Source organism: Natator depressus, chromosome 2 (assembly GCF_965152275.1).
Source record: "Natator depressus isolate rNatDep1 chromosome 2, rNatDep2.hap1, whole genome shotgun sequence".
Classification (NCBI taxonomy): domain Eukaryota; kingdom Metazoa; phylum Chordata; order Testudines; family Cheloniidae; genus Natator; species Natator depressus.
In genome coordinates, this window is record NC_134235.1 from 141,014,263 (window position 1) to 141,036,070 (window position 21,808).

The window sequence follows — 21,808 nt, forward strand, 5'->3', positions numbered from 1 at the left end:
TCTTGGATCAGCTGCTGGTGCTGGGTGACCATCTGCTGGAGGAGTTGCTGTAGCTGCTGCTGCTGAGTTGGCCGTTCTGTTGCATCATCCATTTCAATGGTTGCTACATGTCCATACTGCTGGGGAGGCTTTGTTTTTTTAAAGTCCTGACCTGCTCCCTTCCACAGGGGTTAGCCTGATGCCTGTATTCACCAGCAAATTTGTAAATGAACTGTTTAGATAGTGCTTACTTGTGGCCAATCGGGCATGACTTCCCCTCTCAAAGTCCCTGAAAGAGGAAAAGAAATAAAGAAATGGAAAAAGATGGGGTGGGGGAAGCAAAAGTAATACATATATTTCAAAAGCAAAAATAATAAATAATTGTTTTAAAGTTTTATTTAACTCATTTAGGTTCCTCCATTGTATTGGGTATCTCAGGCAGAAAAGGAGAGCTGGAAGGGAGGAAATAACCAATCCTGACTTCAGAGCTGACCAAGCGGCTAAAGGATCTTCAGGCAGTTTGGAGCCCTGAGGAGAAAGGGGAACATGCCAGCATGTTAATTATTACATTTTAAACACTGACTTGTGCCATATATATGTGGAAAGGTAAATTCCCTGGTGCATACCATAAAAGTACAGGAAAAGGTACAGTAAATTGTATTTTATTTTGAAAATCACTTTAAATCTACACATGCATAGTCACAAACCTCCCTTTCACCAACCCCCTTTGTCACAAACCACCATGCAACCTGCCCATCTCCTGCACTTAATTAGCCCTTCTTTGACACTCAGCTTCCACAGCCTGCACTCACATGACCCCTCCAGTCAACAAGAGTAGCATATAAGAGGCTTAAAGACCTTATCTCCCTCTCACACACAAACAACCATACACAAACTGTCTAGAGACATATAAAGTTGACTTTAAGGGCTCGATCTTAAAAGCTGTGATAAAGGGGGGAGGGATAGCTCAGTGGTTTGAGCATTGGCCTGCTAAACCCAGAGTTGTGAGTTCAATCCTTGAGGGGCCGAATTAGGGATCTGGGGCAAAAACTGGGATTGGTCCTGCTTTCAGCAGGAGATTGGACTAGATGACCTCCTGAGGTCCCTTCCAACCCTGATATTCTATGAAATCCTGGAGGTGCAGAGTGCCCATTGTGAAGTTAATAGTAATGGAAGGTATTAACTACTTCTGAGGAGCTGATTAGCACCTTACAGGATCAGGTCCTAAATCCACTCTTCTCTGGAAGGAAATAGATCTGGACTCTTGGTTTCACAGATCCAAGCTGGTTTTGATTTGATTCTTATCTGCTTCTTCAAGCCCTTCCAGGGCTGTTCCTCCAATAGTTCTTCTTCTGCACAGTATACACTAAGGGTATCTGTACACTGAAATATGAGGTGTGATTAAAGGACAGGTAGATATATCCACACTAGCTTGATCTGTGCTAGCATGACTAAAAATAGCAGTATTGACATGGCATCACAAGTTTCCACACAAGCTATTTATGTGAGTATGTACTACAGTAGCTCCTCATTTAACGTTGTAGTTATGTTCCTGAAAAATGCGACTTTAAGTGAAACGATGTTAAGCGAATCCAATTTCCCCACAAGAATTGATGTAAATGGGGGGGTTAGGTTCCAGGGAAATTTTTTTTTGCCAGACAAAAGACATTATATACATTTTAAATCATTTTAAACAAGCAATTTAATATAGGTATAAGTTTTAAACAAACAATTTAATACTATAATCATCACTGCTAAGAATGAAGCTTGGTTGAGGTGGTGGAGTCAGAAAGTGGAAGAGGATGGATTGTCCGGCTGCTCCTCTTGCTGTTCTTGCAAGCACAGGCACTGACTTTGCCAGGGGCAGGGGGCTCAACCCTTGGCCCATCCAGTCCACCCCTTCCCTCAAGCCCCCACCCTTGACCTGCCTCTTCTCCCCCTTTACTTCACACTCTGCATCCTTGCTCCTCCCCACTCCCTTCTGAATGCTGCAAGCCAGCTGATTGCTGTGGGCAAGAGGCAGGGGAGGGAGAGAGGGGGGAGGCATGCCGAGTACTTGCTCCCCCCCCCCCCTGCCCGGGGCAATCAGCTGGTTTGCGGGACAGGAGGGAGGGAGGAGGAGTGAGGACTTGGCATGCAGGCTCCCCCTCCCTTCCCTGCCACCTGCCCGGGGCAATCAGTTGGTTAGCATTGTTCAGGAGGCAGGGCCTGTGCGCCGAGTCCTCGCTTCTCCCTCCTCCCCCGCAAGCCAGCTGATTGCTGTGGGCAGGAGGCGGGAGGGAGGAGGGGAAAGGCGCTGATCCACGGGGTCTGCCGGGGGGCAGGAGGCACTGTGGGGATGGGGGTGGGGCGAAGGGAGGCTGTCAGCTGTGGAGAAAGCAGGCAGCCAAACAACGTAAGAGTGGAGCATTGCATGACTTTAAATGAGCATGTTCCCTAACTGATCAGCAACAAAACAACGTTAACCGGGGCGACGTTAAGTGAGGAGTTACTGTACTCAGAGTCCCCAGTGGGCTTCTACAGCCTGCACTGAAGTCCATGCTACCGTATCTACACTGCTCTTTTTAGCTGTGCTAGAGCAGGTAAAGCTAGGACATGCTGCAATCAGAGGTTGGATTACAGTGCAGACATACCCTAGGGCTATGTCTACACTATGAGCTAGGGGTGCGATTCCCCTGCTGTTCGTGTATACATACTCCTACTAGCTCTCATCAAATTAGCATGGATACAATTAGCAGTGCAGCCATGGTAGCACTGGTAGCAGCAGTGGAGGCACCGCTGAGCCACGCCAAGTACAAACCTACCTGAAACCAGTACGTATGCAGCATGGCTCGCCTGGGCCTCCACTGCCCCTACCAGCGCTACTATGGCTACACAGCTCTTTGTACTTCTCTTAGCTCTATGAGAGCTAGCGCAAGTATGGGTACATGAACAGGAGGAGAATCACAACCCTACCTTGTAGAGTAGACCTACCCTCGAGGCTAAGATCCTGTGCTATGCTTCTAGGAGGCACAGAAGGTACAGCCCAAGGGTTGGGAAGCACTAACTTTGTGCCCTCCCAGTGATGGGCAGTTGCAGGGACCCAGTTATGCCCTTGGAATAATTTAGGCAGCCTTGGGGTACTTAAGTCATAAGAACAAAATTTGAACAGTCTGTATATGTCAGTCGAACCCTAAAAAACACCCAAACTCCAAATGAACAAACAAAAAGCATATAGTATTCACAAAAATTGTAAAGGAGCACAGAAAGTCAAGAGGAAGAGACAAAAACAGTGGCGAGAAGAACTTTATCTGGGGATACACTTTGGAATAATACATTTCAAAGATTTACTGGACTATAAAATAAAGGGGGGACAACTCCTTAGTTATCCATCACTTAGGTGACAAAGTGAATGTTGTGTGAATGTTGGATCCTCCTGTCACAAAGGCTGGAGATGCTGGTAGCTTAATGTCTCAAAAAAGCTGAAAAAGCTATTTAGGCAAAGATTGTGGCTTGCTAAAGTTAAGGCTTGAACATTGAAAAGCACAATTTATATTGTTTTTTATGTAACCAGACCCATCTCTTTTCTCTTGCTTAGTATCACTTAAATCTATGTTCTTTATCAATAAGCTTATTCTCAGTTTTATTATAAACCATTTCAGCGCTATTATACCGAAGTAAAGTAGGAGTTCTGAGCTAAAATTTAATAGCTTCTATGAGAGTCCAGTGAGAGAGACTGGACATTGCAGAGCGATGTCTCTGGGGTACATGGGAATGGGAGTTCATGGACTGTTATCTGCAACGCAAGGTTAAGACTCGCAGCGTCCTGAGGAGTTTGCTGGTGAGGCAGACAGACTGGTGTGGCAAGAGCTGACACACAGTTGAAGCCCCAGCAAAACTGATTCTTGCTGAGGCACAGAAGTAACGCAGTGATGTAAGGCTCTGGGTGCCCTGAGGAGAGTGTCACACTGACATAATCCAGTGACCCTTTCAATGTATTTTTATTTGTTTGATCTTCAGAAAGAACTCCCTTGTAAAACTGACAACTCTAAATGTAATTATGACATGTCCTGGAACAATACATTGTATAATTATAGAACCTGGCATCATGCAGTAAAGTACAAGTAAGTCTGTATCAAATACCAGTATAACATTAGCATTTTCTCTATCAGTCTGTACTTTGCATATAGGATAAGTAAATGTAGTCTATGTTGCTATAGTTGCTCAATTGAAATAATGGCCTAATTTACCAAGTAGCTGATGTGAAAAGAGAAAGAAGATGAATGTTATTGTTAGTGCATTCTTCAGATAGAGACTGGCATCATAGGAATCAGTGCCCATTCTGCATTAATTCTACAACATATTTTGACGGTTCACGTTTTGCCTCTGGTTATTTGCTTTTTTTCTACTGACATTTATTTTGTATTTGATTTATTGTTTTGTTCCCCTCCCTCACAATGGTCTTAATTTAAAGATATAAGGTAACATTTCCAAAGCTCCTACCCAATGTAGGAGCCTAAGTCCCATTTTAAAAAGTTTCTTAGGGCCATATTTTTAAAGTAATGTAGGTGCCTAAAATGCAGATAGGCTCCTAGTGGGATTTTCAAAAGTGTCCATGTGCTCAGCACATTTTGAAATCAATGGGAGTTAGGAACCTAGCCAACCTATCTACATCTTTAGATGCCTAAATAGCATGGAATGTCTGGCCTTAAGTACCTAAATTACTTTTGGAAATAAGACATAGGAAGGGGAAATGGGCAAAGTTTTTTGCATTTAAGCATGTCTGAGGTCCTGCAAATTAGAGCCTCTAATTTAAATGGGGGGTAAGGATGATGGAGGGCTGCCTTTTGGTAATTCTGCCGCTCAACTGTGATTTATAAGGCCATGATCCTGCAGTCAGATCTGCTAGGATAGATACCTGTTCCTGTTTGGATCCACTGTAGCTTTCAAGAAGTGTAAAGCTCTATACTAGTGAATATGATTGTGGAGCAGGGGGTCTAAGGTTGTAATTCCATCCTGGGGTTTTGGCAGGGGTGCTGGAACAATTTGTATAGTAGGGGTGCTGAGAGCCATTGAACCAAGCTATAAACCCTGTCTGTAATGGCAACCACTTCAATCCAAGGAGGAATGCAGCACCCCTAGGACCCCTGGTTCTAGCACTTATGGGTTCCGGTGATGTTATAATCCATAAAAGTGAAGCTAGAGTGAATTCTTAGTGTTACTAGTAAACCCCAAGGCCAAATGGTAGCCTCTATTCATAAATCTTTATTGCAAGAGTACATTATTTCATTAGAGATGGACCCAATTGCCATGGTTTCCTTGCCTACTTTCAGCTCGTGCTGTTAATTTTAATCCTTGACTCATTAATTTTTGGTGCTCTTTTGAGGCTTGCTCATTTTCTCTTTTTAAAAATTGTATTTATTAGTTTGGTTGCCTATTTTTCTTTTTTGTTTTAAAGTCATTATTTGATTCTTGTTTACTTTCCCTTTTTTGTTTTGTATCCTTTCTCTCTCTTTTTTGTGTGTGAACAGCCCATGCTAATTTTTAATTAATGCTTTTCCTTGCAGCAATAGCTCACCACACAGCTTCTATGTCTCTCATATAGCAGCCCAATCTGTAACTGCAGTATGGGAGTCTTAAGGATCCATGCTTCTAAGAGAGGGGAAGACTGGAGTAGCATGGAAGTGTTAGCTCTCCTTGCAGATGCTCTGAGATCTATGGGAATGGTAATGGCTTTCACAATGGTCTTCAAGTCTTTCCCCTTCATGCAGTTATAAATCATACCCTGCTGAGGGGTAAAGGCAACAGCTGCTCTGTGAGGTCCTGTCTACACTAGAAATTAGGACCCATAATCCTCCAGTTTGCAGCTCCACTGATAGTAGTAATGTTGGAGGCTGTAGTGTAGACAGGACTGAGGCATTTTTACCATCATGTTGTCTAATCCAGAGTCCTGTTTACAATACAGCCTATGCCATTGTTCCTGCCACTGAAGCTGTAGTGGTGATCAGTTATGGATCCTAAATTTACCAGTGTAGACGTGGCCTTTGTTCATGATTACTGAGTTTTGGAGGACTTTTGCCTTTCAGATGGGTTTTGCAGGGATCAGCTGCAGTGACTATTGAGAATCCCAAATGTCACCTCTGCTGAGTGCGATAAGGAGTTTTGCTTCCCAGTCCCTGTACTGGAGAAGCAGGGTGAGATTTTCTCACAAGCCTATTGCCTCCTGCTTACTCAGTCTTTTAAGATTTAGTTTTATAATGATAGTTTGTAACACTGGTCTAGCTTGTTCCTGTACTGTCATCTTCCCAGACATCAGGCCAGGAGGACATTACAGATACTAACCTCTTGAACCATTCAGTTATCTATTTAGATCTTTCATTGACAAGCAATTTTTTTCTGAAATAGGAACAGGACAAGTTTAGACCCTCCAACTTATTATTAATGCTTTTTAGTAACAATATCTAGCAATGCATTCATGCCACTTTTAATTTTCAAAGCATTGTACAAACAATAACCTAATTAAATTAAATTCCTTAATTTAGTAGTTAAGACCTTGTATAAACCACATTTGACATTCAGCTTCCATTAAATCTCTTGCTGACAGATGCTTTAATTGATCTAGATTTGGCAAAGGCTCTGGGCCAAATTCACTCATTGCCTAGAAACTAGAAGAAATCAGTCCCCAGCAGCAGAAAGTCCACAGGAGTGGATGTGTAACTGCAAGCTGTCTCCATTGCCACTTTAGGACATGGAGCAGGCCAGCACCATCCACACAGTGAGGATGTAAGGCCAGGCCAGATTGCAGATGTACTGAAATGGTTTATAGAAATTTTAGAGTTGACTTCCCCTGTAGCAGAAATTTCGGGGATGGGTCAGCAGAAGTACCTCAGCCTGCTCTCTCCTTGGTGAATTCCACCTTTTTGTACCGGCTGAATCATAGAATATCAGGGTTGGAAGGGACCTCAGGAGGTCATCTAGTCCAACCCCCTGCTCAAAGCAGGACCAATCCCCAATTTTTGGCCCAGATCCCTAAATGGCCCCCTCAAGGATTGAACTCACAACTGGGTTTAGCAGGCCAATGCTCAAACCACTGAGCTATCCCTCACCCCCAATTGGGATAGCTCAGTGGTTTGGGCATTGGCCTGCTAAACCCAGAATTGCGAGTTCAATCCTTAAGGGGGCCATTTAGGGATCTGGGCCAAAAATTGGGGATTGGACTAGATGACCTCCTGAGGTCCCTTCCAACCCTGATATTCTATTAAATGAACCTGATCCAGTATATGAATATATTATAGCTGTGCTTTTGAAAAGGCAAAACTTGAAAATGTTCCCATCTTTTCACTATATTTGCATTTATCTATGATTAGTTTATTGTGAGATACAACCCAACTGTACCTCTTAACCCAACATACAGTTTAAAATTAATAATCTCTTAAAAAACAGATAATGTTTATTTTGTCTTCCCTCTCAGTAAGTAAAATGACATTCACTGTGCCTTGAACCAACATCCCTCATCTATTCAGTATGAGAAGTAGTTTAGAAATTATATAATTATGTAACCTTGTAAACAGTCTTGTTCAAATGGCATTCTGCCTACTTTTACAGAGGAGCAGTCAGCAACTGGACTGACACTAAGGACTGATTTCATGACAACTTGGCAACTCTTGACAATGGCTAGAACACATTAACTGCTTTTTGCTGGAAAATGCCAGTTAAGGGGTTTGGGATTTTTGTTTTGTTTTTCTGTTTAAAGTTTATGCAGTGCAGAACCTTTATTAGCATAGTACTTGTTTACATTTATTTTGCATTTACCTCTGTGCCAAGGAGTTCTATTTTATTATACTTAATTCCGGACACCCTTCTCTGATGGTTTTCAATTGCAAGGAGTGTTGCCTTGTAGTCAAGGGCTTAGGCCCTTTGACATACTGAGGACAGTTTTGGTAAGGGAGTCCAGGCTTCCCCATTCCTTCAGAGTCCAGCCCAGCCCAGGGCCCTGTGAGGGTGACAAAAGTGTCTGACACCCAGGAACACCTAAGGCTGCCCTCCCTGAGACACCTTCTACCACCCCACTATTGTCAAAAATTCACAGTTTGCAACAGAAAAACATGAAGGTGATCAGCTCAGTGCTTGGCACCTCTTTGCAGCTGGGCATGGCAGCTCTCTCCCTCTTGGGGCAGCAGCTGCCTCTTCTTGTGTCTTGACCCTCCAGCTAGGTCAGTTCAAAGTCTTTCCCCTTAAGCGGTAGTCCATAAACAAAACACAAGGAATCAACTCAAATAAACTGGGCTAGTAGGTGAGAGGGGGGAATGTCTCTCTCTCCAGGTATAACAGAAGCAGGCCCTCCCTTTCCTCAGGAAGGGACCTTCAGACAATCATTGAGGGAAAGATCCTGCTTTTTTTCAGGAGCTGCAAGGTAGAGGTACCTTCTCTTCCCTGGGCTGCCCAAAAATGAACTGTTCTGCTCCCTTTTAACTCCTTCCCTCGTGTGTGCATCTCTTGCAGGTGTGGCAGGGTAGGGCAAGGACAAAGCAGCACCTTAACCCTTTGTTGCCCAGTGTGGGGTTTGTATAACGCATCACACTCCCTCTACCTCAAGATAAAACCTGGGGACCCAGGGCCATTGGGATGTTCCCCCACTCCTGGGAGAAAACATCAGCATTTTGGTGAACTTTTCTGACTCTATACTGAATTTGGAAAATCATCATCTGGAACCTGTTAGACCAGTTGACTGATATGCATGCTAATTCTTGAATTCAATCTGCTAGTTGGATTGTCCGTTTCTCTAGACGGCAGACAAGCTGCATCTGCGTACTTATGGGGGATGTGTCATGAATGCTGGTCCATTGTCCCCCACACTGATTCATTGTCCCCCATTTCACCATCTGTGGAAGGCATGCTGGCACCAGAGGAAGCTGGTTTTTGCTGTGCTCGTAGTACATGTGATCAAGTACTGGCACTTACAACTTTAATCGAAAATAGATTCTAACATAAACTGAAGACTGGTTCAGTTTTCCTTGACCTGACTGCAGCATACAATATGGTTTGGCATATGGGTCTTTTGATTAAATTGTCTACAACTATGCCAAGTTGGTTAGTATGTGCAATGGCTCTCTTTCTGAGAAATCACCATCTCTGTGCACATATTGGTGATAGAACAAATGCTTGGAGACACCAGAAGAATGACCTCCTGCAAGGATCATATTGTCTCCAACATTATTCAACTTATATTCAAATGGCCTACCATATACTGGGTCTCACAAGTTTGTTTATGCAGATGACATATGCCTCGGCATTCAGCCACACTCCTTTGAAGTACTGGACAGAGTTCTGAATGCAGTATGGTGACTATGGCTGATTATTGTTGTCTGTGGCACCTGATACCAAGTGGAAGTAAGACTGTGTTGAGCGTCCTCCATTTCCATCATGCACAAGTGGGCAGAGAACTGGAAGTCTTCTTCCCTTGAATATCGTTGATAAGAACACTGTGGCTTGGCTTGACCAGATTATATATGCCAAGTAATACTGAATTCGGAAAGAATAGGGCTGGAGAGACAGGTACTAACACATAAGCTGAGCATTTGTGTCCTTCATGGCATTTAACAACCTCAAGGGGGCATGGTCGATGACAAGCTTGAATGGGTAACATCGCTGAGAGTCCACAACCAATTTAACAGTGAGACCTTCCTTTTCTATTACAGAATCTGCCTGTTCCGAGGGAAACAGCTTGAGCTCAAGCAGAGTACTGGGAATTCCTCTCCATTTATTTCCTGGGACAAGACGGCACCGAGTCCCACTTCTGAAGCGTCAATTTATAAAATGAATTATTTTGTGAAGTTCGGACTGAACAAGACAGGCTCTTTACACAGGAATTCTTTTACTTTCTGAAAGACCTTTTTGCAGGCCTTGGACCAATATACTTTCTTGAGGCTACTATGCTTAACTAGGTCTGTGAGAAGTGCTGTGATCATTGAAACCCCTGGCACAAATCACTGGTAGTAGCCTGTGAGCCCCCCAAACCTTTTGACTTACTTCTTCTTGATGGGGCATGGAAATGCTTTGAGGGTCTGGAATTTATACATGAGGGGTTGGACTTGGCCTTTCCCTAAGTATATCCCAGGTAGGTGATTTCTTCCCTCCTAATCTTGGGGTTTGTCATGAGCCTAGCCTGCCAGAGGGACCATAAGATGGCAGCAACATGTGTGAGACATTCCTCCAACTCTCGACAGTAGATGACCACATCATCTAATTAGGCAGCTGCATATGAGCCATGTGGTTGCAGAACTCGTTCTTTGAGCTGTTGAAATGTTGCTGGGGCACCATGGAGGCCAAAAGGCATAGTCTGAAACTGATAGAGGGCAAATGGTGTGGATAAAGCAGTCTTCTCATGTGATTCTGGTGTGAGCGTGATCTGCCAGTACCCCTTTGTTAGGTCTAACATGGTGATATACCAGGCCTCGCCCAGCCAATCTAATAGTTTGTCTATTCAGGGCATGTAGGCATCAAATTTGGAGATCTCATTGATATTTGTGAAACCTATGCAAAACTGGATGGTGCCATCCAGCTTTGGGACTAAGACAACCAGGCTTTGTCAATGTGAGATTCTTCAGGGATGCCCAGCTCCAACATCACCTGGACGTCTTGCTTCATGGCCCCTCACATTTTTTTGGAGAGTGGCTGGGGGGTTCTCCCAGACAAGCTGCCTGGGTTCCATTTGAATGTGATGGCGCATTAGATGTGTCTGCCTCAGCCCGGAGGAGAAAACTGTTGAGAATTTTTTTATGAGGTTTCTCATCTGGGCCCTCTGTTCTGGGCAGAAGTGTTCCCCCATCTGTACAGGGTCTGGGGCTAGTGTGGGGGGCACTTGAGGCCCCAGTTCTGGCTTAGTGGGTCAAGGGGCAAGAAATAAGCCTTCTCGCTCCTTCAATTATTTTTAGAAGGTGAACCTAATATATCTGTGGGGGTTTCCTCTTGTTGGGCTGCCTAATCTCACAGTTAACTGGCACGACTTGGTGAACCACTTCATTGGGTTCTTGCCATTTCTCAGGTAACTTGGACTCCAGATTTGGGAGAAGAAGGAGTACCAAATCACTTAATTTAAATACATGCACACATGCCCCTTTGTTGTGGGTTCGCTCCTGGGTCTGTTGAGCATCGAGGAGTTTTTCTTTGACAGAGGCTCCGAGGGTTTCAAGCCTTTCCCAGAGCTTCAGCACATACTGTAAGACATTCTCAGTCCAAGAAGCCTGCCCTTCACACATCTCTCAGACCAGGTCGTGAATTCCCCAGGGTTGTCTCCCATACAAGAGTTCAAATGGGGAGAACCTAATAGATAACTGGGGGACTTCCCAAATAGAGGGGAGGGGATCAGCTGATTCCAATGACAGAGGTCCTCAGGCATAAACCGTTTTTAAACATCTCCTTCAGGGTCTAGTTGAATGATTCAACCAGACCATTAGTCTGTGGGTGATAGACCAATGTGCAGAAATTCTTTATTTTTAGAAGATCACAGACCTGTTTCAGCAGCCTTGATCCATGAGGATCTCCTTTGGTACCTCTACTCAAGCAAAGACTTTCTGCAGTTCTGCAGCAATCGTCTTTAGAGTGGTGTTGCACAGTGGGATTGTTTCAGGATAGAAGGTAGCATAATCGACTATTATGAATATGTGTTTGTACCCCTCTGCACGTCTTTTCAAGGGGCCAATGAGGTCTATTCCAATCCTTTTAAAGGGGATGTTGACGATGGGGTGGGGGATGAGAGTGGTTCTTCCCTCCCCCGCCCCCATTGGTCCTACTAGTTGGCATTCAGGGCAGGAAATGCACAACTTAACAACTTTCTGGTGCACTCAGGCCAAAAGAAGTTATCTAGGCTGCCTTATTCCAACAGGGGGAGGCCTAATCCAGAGCTTCTCCAGTAAGCAAACTGATCACTAGTCCTACCCTGCGATACATTCAATGGCAGTGCTGGAAAAGGAGACAGCATTGGTTAAGGAACTCCCTGAAGTCAAGGAGGTCCCCATCAAAATGTTCAGTACTGCAGAGCTCAGTTTGAAGGGCAGTGGCTTAGCCCAGGCCTGAAATACAGAAATTTCCCCCTGGGACCATGCTAGCTGCTCATGGAGTGTCTGATTTTCCACTAGGAGCTGCACCACTTGGGACTGCAGCAGATGGTTCTCAGTTTGATGTTGCATGACCCGCTCCTGGAGATCCAGTACCTTATGGGGTCTGGTGGGTGATGGTAGACCTGCCCCTTCCATATTCCTGTTAAAGGGTTCCCACAGAGGGGGTCGGAAGCGGGTCTGGAAAAACAGATAGAACCCTGGCCAGGATTCTGAAATACTTCTTTTGGCCCAGGATTCACCAAAAATTAAAGATTTCTGCAAATCCTGCCCCAAATGCCAACTAATAGGACCTAAAGGAGTCCTCTTTGTCAGCATCCCATTTGAAAGGGTCAGGATGGACATCATTGGGCCCTTAGAAAAAAGTGCAGCTAGGTAAAAGCACGTATTTGTTATAGTTTGATTTTACACTAACTGCTATCCTGGGGCAATCCCACTGTGCAAACCCAATTAAAAGACTATTTCAGTTGAACTGCTAAAAGGCTTTCTCAGAGTAGGAGTACCTAAGAAAATCCTCACTGGTCAAGGAACTGTTGACCTGAATTTATGGGCAGGTTTATTATGACTCACCACTGATCTGATCAGAAGACATTTAAGGTTCTTGTCCCAATTCAGGCTACAGGGATAGAGAACACATAGAGTTCACACATCGTGAGAGGACTCTTGGAGTGTATGGCAAGGACACTTATACTGAGGATAATACCAACTTGTTAAGGTCTTTATTAAAATGAATGAAAGAAGAATTAACGTTACAAAACACAGAGTCACCAAGAAATAATACAATTCTATGATCCTTGGTGGTAAATATCTATTCTAAAAGACTACTTAAGCTAGCATACTCACACCCTTCCCTGAAGACCTGGTGGTAGGAGACAGAGGACCAGCCTCATCTCTGGCATGCCCGAGGAACTGATGGTCCAGGCTTCCCAAATTGGTAGGGACTAGGTTCGAGTGTTGAGTAGCTAGCCTGTATTGCGAAGCTGAGTTGATAGCTTGACAGAAGATAGGAAAAAGCGACTACCCTGCATGGTTGTTTGCTCTCTTATAGGGTCCCGGTACTGCCCACTGCCAGAATCTAGGCCCAACCTACCATGCCCAAATCTTATTTCCTCACCCACATAAATCTTTGGGTACACTTACTCTATAGGTTAACATATTATGACATTGTAAGAGGGTGCTGGCCAGGAGGTCCTGAGCCAGCCCTCTGTTAGCCCAGCTCCAATTAAGAAGCATTAATTGGAGCTGGCTGAATATGCCTTGCCTAATTGATAGAAGAGAAGCACCTGCGGGCATCATTAGCCAGGGGCTATATAGGGCTGGCAGGAAGGAAGCAAAGGGGGGGAAGAAAGGAAAGGGAGGAGCCAAGGGCTGTGTGTCCCTACTTGCTGGAGAAGCTAGCTGTCCCCAAGGTTGCTAGTTTGGAGTGGTCTGTAAATAGAAGCTGGTGGGAACTGACACTGTAAATAAAAGGCACTGGTGACTGCACCCAGAAGAGGTCTCTGGCTGATTTGTGGGTGTAGGGGTCCCATAGTGTGAAGGCAAACAGGAAGATCCCCTTACATGTGGGGGCTTGTCTGGGATTTGAGAGTCAGTGAATGTGGTTGGCAGCCCAGATATGGAGAAGACCCTGCAATGGCTGTTCAAACAGCAGGAGCAGATGCAGCAGGCCCTGCAAAGTTTTCAGTCCCACCAGGCTGAGAGACAGGCCTTACTGACCTGGCAAGCAAAGCAACAGCAGAGTCTGTGAGAGTTCATACAGGAGCAGACCGGCATGCAACAGCAGCTCCTGCAAAGAGTGGTGAGTTCTGCAGGAGGGGATGCCACCCAGCTGCTAAGCTGGGGACTCTGTAAAATGAGCCCAGTGGATGATCCGGATGCCTTTCTCAGGACCTTTGAGCGGATAGCCACGTGCACCAGGTGGGAGAGGGCAACCTGGGCCCTCTGACTGGCTCCATACCTAACGGGAGAGGCACAAGCAGCCTATATGGCCTTGAGCAACGAACAAGCCCAGAACTATAAGGCAGTGAGGGTGGCCATTCTAGACCGGGTGGGCCTGTCAACAGAGTGGTACTGCCAAAAGTTCTGGGTGACCTGATGGATGGTGGCTGTGGGCATATGCCCAGAGACTAATGGACTGGGCCACTCGCTGGCTGAGGCTGGATACGTGCATGGTGGGTGAAACAATGGACACGTTGGTCCTACAACAATTGCTGCAGAGCGTCGCCAAGAACATCCGTGTCTGGGTGAGGCGTCACCAGCCTGTCACTGTCGAGGCAGTGGTCAGGTTAATGGAGGAATATATCGAGGCAGAGGGCCCCCAGAGGGAGCACTGACCCTGTAAAGACAAGGAGTCAGGGAACAAAGAGGCAGAACCTTTTTCTGGGCAAGGCCCAGAAAGAAAGGGGGAGCTCTGAGGAGCGTCCAAAAGGCCGGCCAAGCTTGTTTGCTGGCAGCGTGGGAGACCTGGACACACAAAACGTAACTGCCTTGATATGGAGTGTGGGTGGGCTGAGTTTTGTGGCTGGACTCTAGCTGGGGGGCAGAAAGGGGGGCAGAAACTGTCCACCATCCAGTGAGGATTGGGAGGAACACCCAAACAGGCCTGATAGATACCGTGTCAGCCTGTTTGCTTGTACAGAGGGGGCTGGTGAAGCCGCACTGGCTGATCGCGGGGGCAAGGCTGGCCCTCGAGTGTATTCATGGGGACAAGAGGTCCTGCCCGGTGGCCCAGGTGCCCCTAGAAGTGAGGGGCCACTTCAAATGGAAGCGGCTTGGGGTGCTGAAGGGGCTACCATACCCAGTGGTGTTAGGTAGGGACTGGGGCCCACTACCTAGGAAGAAGCGGCGAGGTGCCCTGAAGGAGGAGGCAGATATCCCTAGACCAAGGATCCCAAGTGGGAAAGATGAGCAAAGTCCCAGAAATAGCAAAGAAGAGAACCCTAGACAACAGAGCCCAGATCAATCAGACCTGCAGGAAGGGTGTACAGGGGAGCCGGCCAACCTCAGCCCCTTGTAAGATGAGAGGGGGCAATTGGAACACTCCACAACACCACTCCCCGGGGAGGGGACCCAGAACCAGCAGGGTGGTGTAGGGGAAACGGAGGCACAGAGGGTCCTTCAGGATGGTGGGATGGATTCTGACCCCCTTCCAAAAATAAAGGCAGTACAGGGGATGGGACACCTGCAGGGGTGCGACTGCTGTGACGACCTGCAGGCAGAGGTGGAACTATGGGGGCAGCCACCCCCCGAGCAATGTACGTTTTGTGGGTGGGAGATGGAAAAAACCCCAGGGGAGGATGCCGGGCATCGCCTGGCCAAGAGTGGGGAACTTCCCTGGAGGACCCCCCCGGGCAGAGGGGCTGAGGTCGACCGGACCTGGCGGTTCATAAGGGGGGAGGCCACGCCTAATTGATAGAAGGGAAGCACCTGCGAGCCTCATTAGCCAAGGGCTATATAGGGCTGGCAGGAAGGAAGTGAAGGGGGGAGAGAAAGGAAAGGGAGGAGCCAAGGGCTGTGTGTCCCTGCTTGCTGGAGAAGCTAGCTGTCCCCCAGGTTGCTAGTTTGGAGCAGTCTGTAAATAGACGGTGGGAGCTGACACTGTAAATAAAAGGCACTGGTGACTGCACCCAGAAGAGGTCTCTGGCTGATTTGTGGGCGCAGGGGTCCCATAGTGCAAGGGCAAACTGGAAGACCTCCCTACAGACATAGACTCATACGTATTAGTATTGATTATCTCATTCCTGAAACCGTTAACCGTGGCCTAACTCAGGACTACCATGTCCTTTGGTGTGTGCCCTGTCGTTACCAGTCTGCTCCAGACCAAAGGTAAACAGATTCAGTTCTTTGTTTAGTTCCCCGAAGTAGAGGGGGGGAACCAGTAGTCCATTTATCTATGCCAAAGGTTGCAAACACTCAGACTAACTTGCTCTAGCTAATCATACAGGATACAGGCCTGTAGATTACATGCATTACAGCCAACTATTATGGCTAAATCTCATTAACAACAAACTGGCATTCAACATAAACAAAACCCAAGAAAATACTATGATTCACTAATAATAAGATAACAAAATAATATGAATCAAACCAAAAGAAAACATATTGTGCAATAAAACAAGCTAGTAAGTTGGCCTTATGGGCTACAGCACCAACCTTACATCTTAGGGGCTGAAAGAAGTATGCAATCTACTAAAAATCAAGTCTTTATGTCCATCTGTCTATCACCCACCAATGGATGGTCTGGTTGGACAATTCAACCAGACCCTGAAAAGAATGTTAAAAAAAAATATTCCTCAGGATCCCTGACATTGGATCAGCTGATCCCTCCCCTGTTATTTGAGAAGTTCCCCAGTCATCTAGTGGATTCTCCCCATTTGAACTCTTACGTGAGAGACAATGCCAGGAAATACTTGACCTGATCCAAGAGATGTGGGAAGAACAGTCTCCTAGGATGAAGAATGTGATAAAGTATATTCTGAAACTTCAGGAGAGGCTCGAAACCCTAGGGTCCTTTGCCACAGAAAACCTCCTTAGTGGATACTTCTTTCATTGCATACTTCTTTCAGCCCCTAAAATGTAAGGTTGGTGCTGTAGCCCATAAGGCCAAATTTACTAGCTTGTTTTATTGCACAATATGTTTTCTTTTGGTTTGATTCATATTATTTTGTTATCGTATCTTATTATTAGTGAATCATAGTGTTTTCTTGGGTTTTGTTTATGTTGAATGCCAGTTTGTTGTTCATGAGATTTAGCCATAATAGTTGGCTGTAATGCATGTAACCTACAGGCCCAAGAGAGAACCTATAACAAAAGGACGTATAGGTGCATGTTTAAGCTGGGAGATCGGGTTCTTCTTCTACTTCCAAGTGTATAGTCTAAGTTACTTGCCCTAAATGGCAAGCCCATACAAAGTCGTACCCCAAGTTGGGCCAGTAAACTACAAAATCAGGCAGCCCAATAAGAGGAAACTAACCTAGATCTACCACGTTAACCTTCTGAAGCCATGGAAGGAGCAAGAGAGGTTATTTATTGCTCCTTATCCCCCTGAGCCAGACCCAGTCCCCAAGTGTCCACTTCATTGGACCCAGACCCTATACAGATGCGGGAACACCTCTACCCAGAACAGAAAGCCTAAGTGAGAAGCCTTGTAAAAGTTTTCTCAACAGTGTTTGTCTCCCAGCCAGGGTGGAATCATCTCATGCAACACCATATCCAAACAGAACCAGTACCTTGTCCAGGAGAACCTATGGTCACTCCCTTCAAGAATGTGGGAGGCCATGAGGCAAGAGGTCCATGTGATGTTGGAAACAGGGGGCATTGAAGAATCCTGCAACAAATGGTGAAGTCTGGTTGTATTGGTCCCAAAGCCAGGTGGTACTATCCAGTTTTGCATAGGCTTCAGAAAAGTCAAGCCATCTCCAAATTCGATTTTTACCCATGCCCCGAACGGAAGAATTACTAGACCAGCTAGGTGAGGCCTGATATATCACGTTAGACCTAACCAAGCGATATGGCAGCTCCCATTCACGTCAGAATCACAAGAGAAACCTGCCTTTGCCATGTCGTTTGGTCGCTATCATTTTAATACTATGCCCTTTGGCTCCATGGTGCCCCAGAGATATTACAATGGCTCACAGATGCTGCTTGACTGAAATATACTGTGTGGTCTGTTTGTTTGGGGGACCATGTGCTGACCATGTATGTGCTGAGCCTAGTGACCTGCTAGGCAAGGCTGAGAGCTTCTTAAGGAGGCTTTGATCCTAAAACCCTTTAGCACCCATCAACTCTTAACCAGGGGGCAGGGCTACTCAGGAAGACCAGGGGTTTAAAAAGCCTGCTCCTAAGCGACCAGAGGAGCTAGGGAACAGGAGCGGCTAACCAGGGAAATTTTGCGAGGGACTTTACAGGGGGACTGTGAGTGGGGGCTAGATACACTTACCATTCTTTAAACTTAAAGCCAAAAACACCCCCTGATAAAAACAAAACAACAACAAAAGAACAAGCTTCAGGAGTAAAAAGATAATGCAGGCGGAAGTCCAACAACAGAGTAGGGGCTATCCAGTTTATTGCACCAAATGCAGCATATATGATTACCTGTGGGCAGGTGGCTTATGCGTGCATTCGGTGCAAGGAGCTCCTAGCCCTCAGAGACCATGTACAGGCTTTGGATACTAAAGTGCCTGAACTGGAGGAGCTAAGGGAGACAGAGCAGTACGTAGATGAGACTTTCCAGGACACAGTAGAATGGTCCCACACCTGGTCTGACAGCCTCTGTGCTGTTGAGGAGGATGTCAGTTCAGGGAAGGAGGATGTCATAAACATACAGCTAAGGGTAGCCTAGAATTTCTCCTTACCTGTAAGAGGCTAAGAAGCTCAAACAGCCTGGTTGGCACCTGACCAACAGGACCAATGGGGAAAGAAGATACTTGCAAATCTTGTGGGGGAGGAGGGGGGGAAGGTTTTGTTGTGCTCTTTGTTTTGTGTGGGGGTTCTCTCTTGGGACTGAGAGGGGCCAGATAGAAATCCATCTTCTCCAACCCATCCCACTCCAAGTCTCCAATATTGCAACCAGTATAGGTAAGCCAGGCAAGGCGGATTAGTTTATCTTTTGTTAACTTGTGAATTTTTCCTGTGCTAAGAGGGAGGTTTATTCCTGTTTTCTGTAACTTTAAGGTTTTGCCCAGAGGGGAATCCTCTGTGTTTTGAATCTGAATACCCTGTAAAGTATTTTCCATCCTGATTTTACGGGGATGATTTTTACCTTTCTTCTTTTTTTTTTTTAAATAAAATCCTTCTCTTAAGAACCTGACTGATTTTTCCATAGTTCCAAGACCAAGGAGTTTGGATCTTTGATCATTTTGTAATCAATTGCTTAGGATATGATTCTCAAGCCTCTGCAGGAAAGGGGGTGTAAGGGCTTGCAGGGATTGCTGGGGGAAGAGGAACTCCAAGTGGTCCTTTTCCCTGGTTCTTTGTTAAATCACTTGGTGGTGGTAGTGTTACTTAAACCCAGGGTACAAGGGAGAATTTGTGCCTGGGGAGTTTTTAACCTAAGCTGGTACAAATAAGCTTAGGGGGTCTTTCATGCAGGTCCCCACGTCTGTACCCTAGAGTTCAGAGTGGGGAGGGAACCCTGACAGAGGACATCCAACAGGAGCAGAGGGAAATGATCCCATACTGGGGACCCTCCTTCCAGATGATGTTGTGGTATCCTCTCGCACTGAGGATACCTCTCCAGTGGAGGGAACTCCAGTTATTAGGAAGAGCTATGTATTAGTAATGGGCGATTTGATCATTAGAAACATAGATAGCTGGGTTTGCGATGACCAGGAGAACTGCATGGTGACTTGCCTGCCTGGTGCAAAGGTTGCGGATCTCTCGAGGCATCTAGATAGACTTATGTGTAGTGCTGGGGAGGAGCCAGGGTTCATGGTTCATGTAGGTACCAGTGACATAGGGAAGGATAGGAGAGAGGTCCTGGAGGCCAAATTTAGGCTGCTAGGTAAGAGATTGAAATCCAGGACCTCGATAGTAGCATTCTCTGAAATGCTTCCAGTTCCACACACAGGGCCAATTAGATAGGCAGAACTGCAGGGTCTCAATGTGTGGATGAGATGATGGTATAGGGAGGAGGAGTTTAGATTTATTAGGAACTGGGGAAACTTTTGAGAAAGCGGGAGCCTATACAGGAAGGATGGGCTCCACTTAAACCAAAATGGAACCAGATTTCTGGCACTTAAAATTAAAAAGGTCATAGAGCAATTTTTAAACTAAGGGCTGGGGGAAAGCCAACAGGTGCGGAGGAGCATGTGGTTCAGAGAGAGACATCCCTTAGGGGAGGATCTATTAATGGAGATCTCAATGTCCTAGTAAGGAGGAGAGTATGGAAGATGATAAAATACAGGTAGGATCTGATGAAAAACAGTCAAATGAAAAAAAGTCCCATTCAATTATGTCATGTAATGGCAGACAGCTAAAAAGTGACAAGTTTTTAAACTGTTTAAATACCAATGCTAAAAGCCTAAATAATAAGATGGGTGAACTAGAGTGTCTCATATTAAATGAAGCTATTGACATAACAGGCATCACAGAAACTTGGTAGAATGAGGATAATCAATGGGACACAGTAAAACCAGGGTACAAAATATACTGGAAGGAGAGAACAGGTCGTGCTGGTGTGGGAGTGGCACTATATGTGAAAGAAAGCATAGATTCAAAAGAAGTAAAAATCTTAAATGAACCAAACTGTACCATAGAATCTCTATGGATAGTAATTCCATGCTTGAATAATTAGAATATAGCTGTAGGGATATATTACTGACCACCTGACCAGGATGGTGATAGTGACGTGAAATGCTCAGAGAGATTAGCGAGACTATTAAAATTAATAACTCAATAAAAATGGGGGATTTCAACTATCCCCATATTGACTGGGTACATGTCACCTCAGGACGGGATGCAGAGATAAAGTTTCTTGACACCTGAAATGACTGCTTCTTGGAGCAGCTGGTCCTGGAACCCACAAGAGGAGAGGCAATTCTTGATTTAGACCTAAGTGGAACACAAGATCTGGTCCAAGAGGTGAATATAGCTGGACTGCTTGGTAATAGTGACCATAATATAATGAAATTTAACATCCCTGTGGCAGGGAAAACACAACAGCAACCCAACACTGTAGCATTTAATTTCAGAAAGGGGAACTACACAAAAATGAGGAGGTTAGTTAAACAGAAATTAAAAGGTAAAGTGCCAAAAGTAAAATCCCTACAAGCTTTTTAAAGACACCATAATAGAGGCGCAACAGAAATGTATACCCCAAATTAAAAAACATAGTAACAGAACCAAAAAGGTGCCAATGTGGGTACACAACTGTCAAGGTTCCTTCCCCACTCTAAACTCTAGGGTACAGATGTGGGGACCTGCATGAAAACCCCCCAAGCTTACTTTTACCAGCTTAGGTTAAAACTTCCCCAAGGTACAAACTATTTTACCTTTTGCCCTTGGACTTCCACTGTCACCACCAAACGTCTGACTGGGTTTATTTTTGAGAAAGCGTTGTTTGGAAACGTCTTTCCCCCCAAAATCCTCCCAACCCTTGCACCCCACTTCCTGGGGAAGGTTTGGTAAAAATCCTCACCAATTTGCATAGGTGACCACAGACCCAAACCCTTGGATCTTAAGAACAAGGAAAAAAACATTCAGTTCTTACAAGAAGAATTTTAATAGAAGAAACAGTAAAAAAGAATCACCTCTGTAAAATCAGGATGGTAAATACCTTACAAGGTAATTAGATTCAAAACACAGAGAATTCCTCTAGACAAAACCTTAAGTTACAAAAAGACACAAAGACAGGAATATCCATTCTATTCAGCACATCTTATTTTCTCAGTTATTTAAAGAAATCATAATCTAACCCATATCTAGCTAGACTACTTACTAAGTTCTAAGACTCCATTCCTGTTCTGTCCCCAGCAAAAGCATCACACAGACAGACTCTTTGTTTCTCCCTCCCTCCAGCTTTTGAAAGTATCTTGTCTCCTCATTGGTCATATGCCAGCGAGGTTATCCTAGCTTCTTAACCCTTTACAGGTGAAAGGGTTTTTCCTCTGGCTAGGAGGATTTTAAAGGTGTTTACCCTTCCCTGTATATTTATGGCAACAACAAAGTAAAAGAAACAGTGGGAGGCAAAAAGGCATCCTTTAAAAAGTGGAAGTAAATCTTAGTGAGGAAAATAG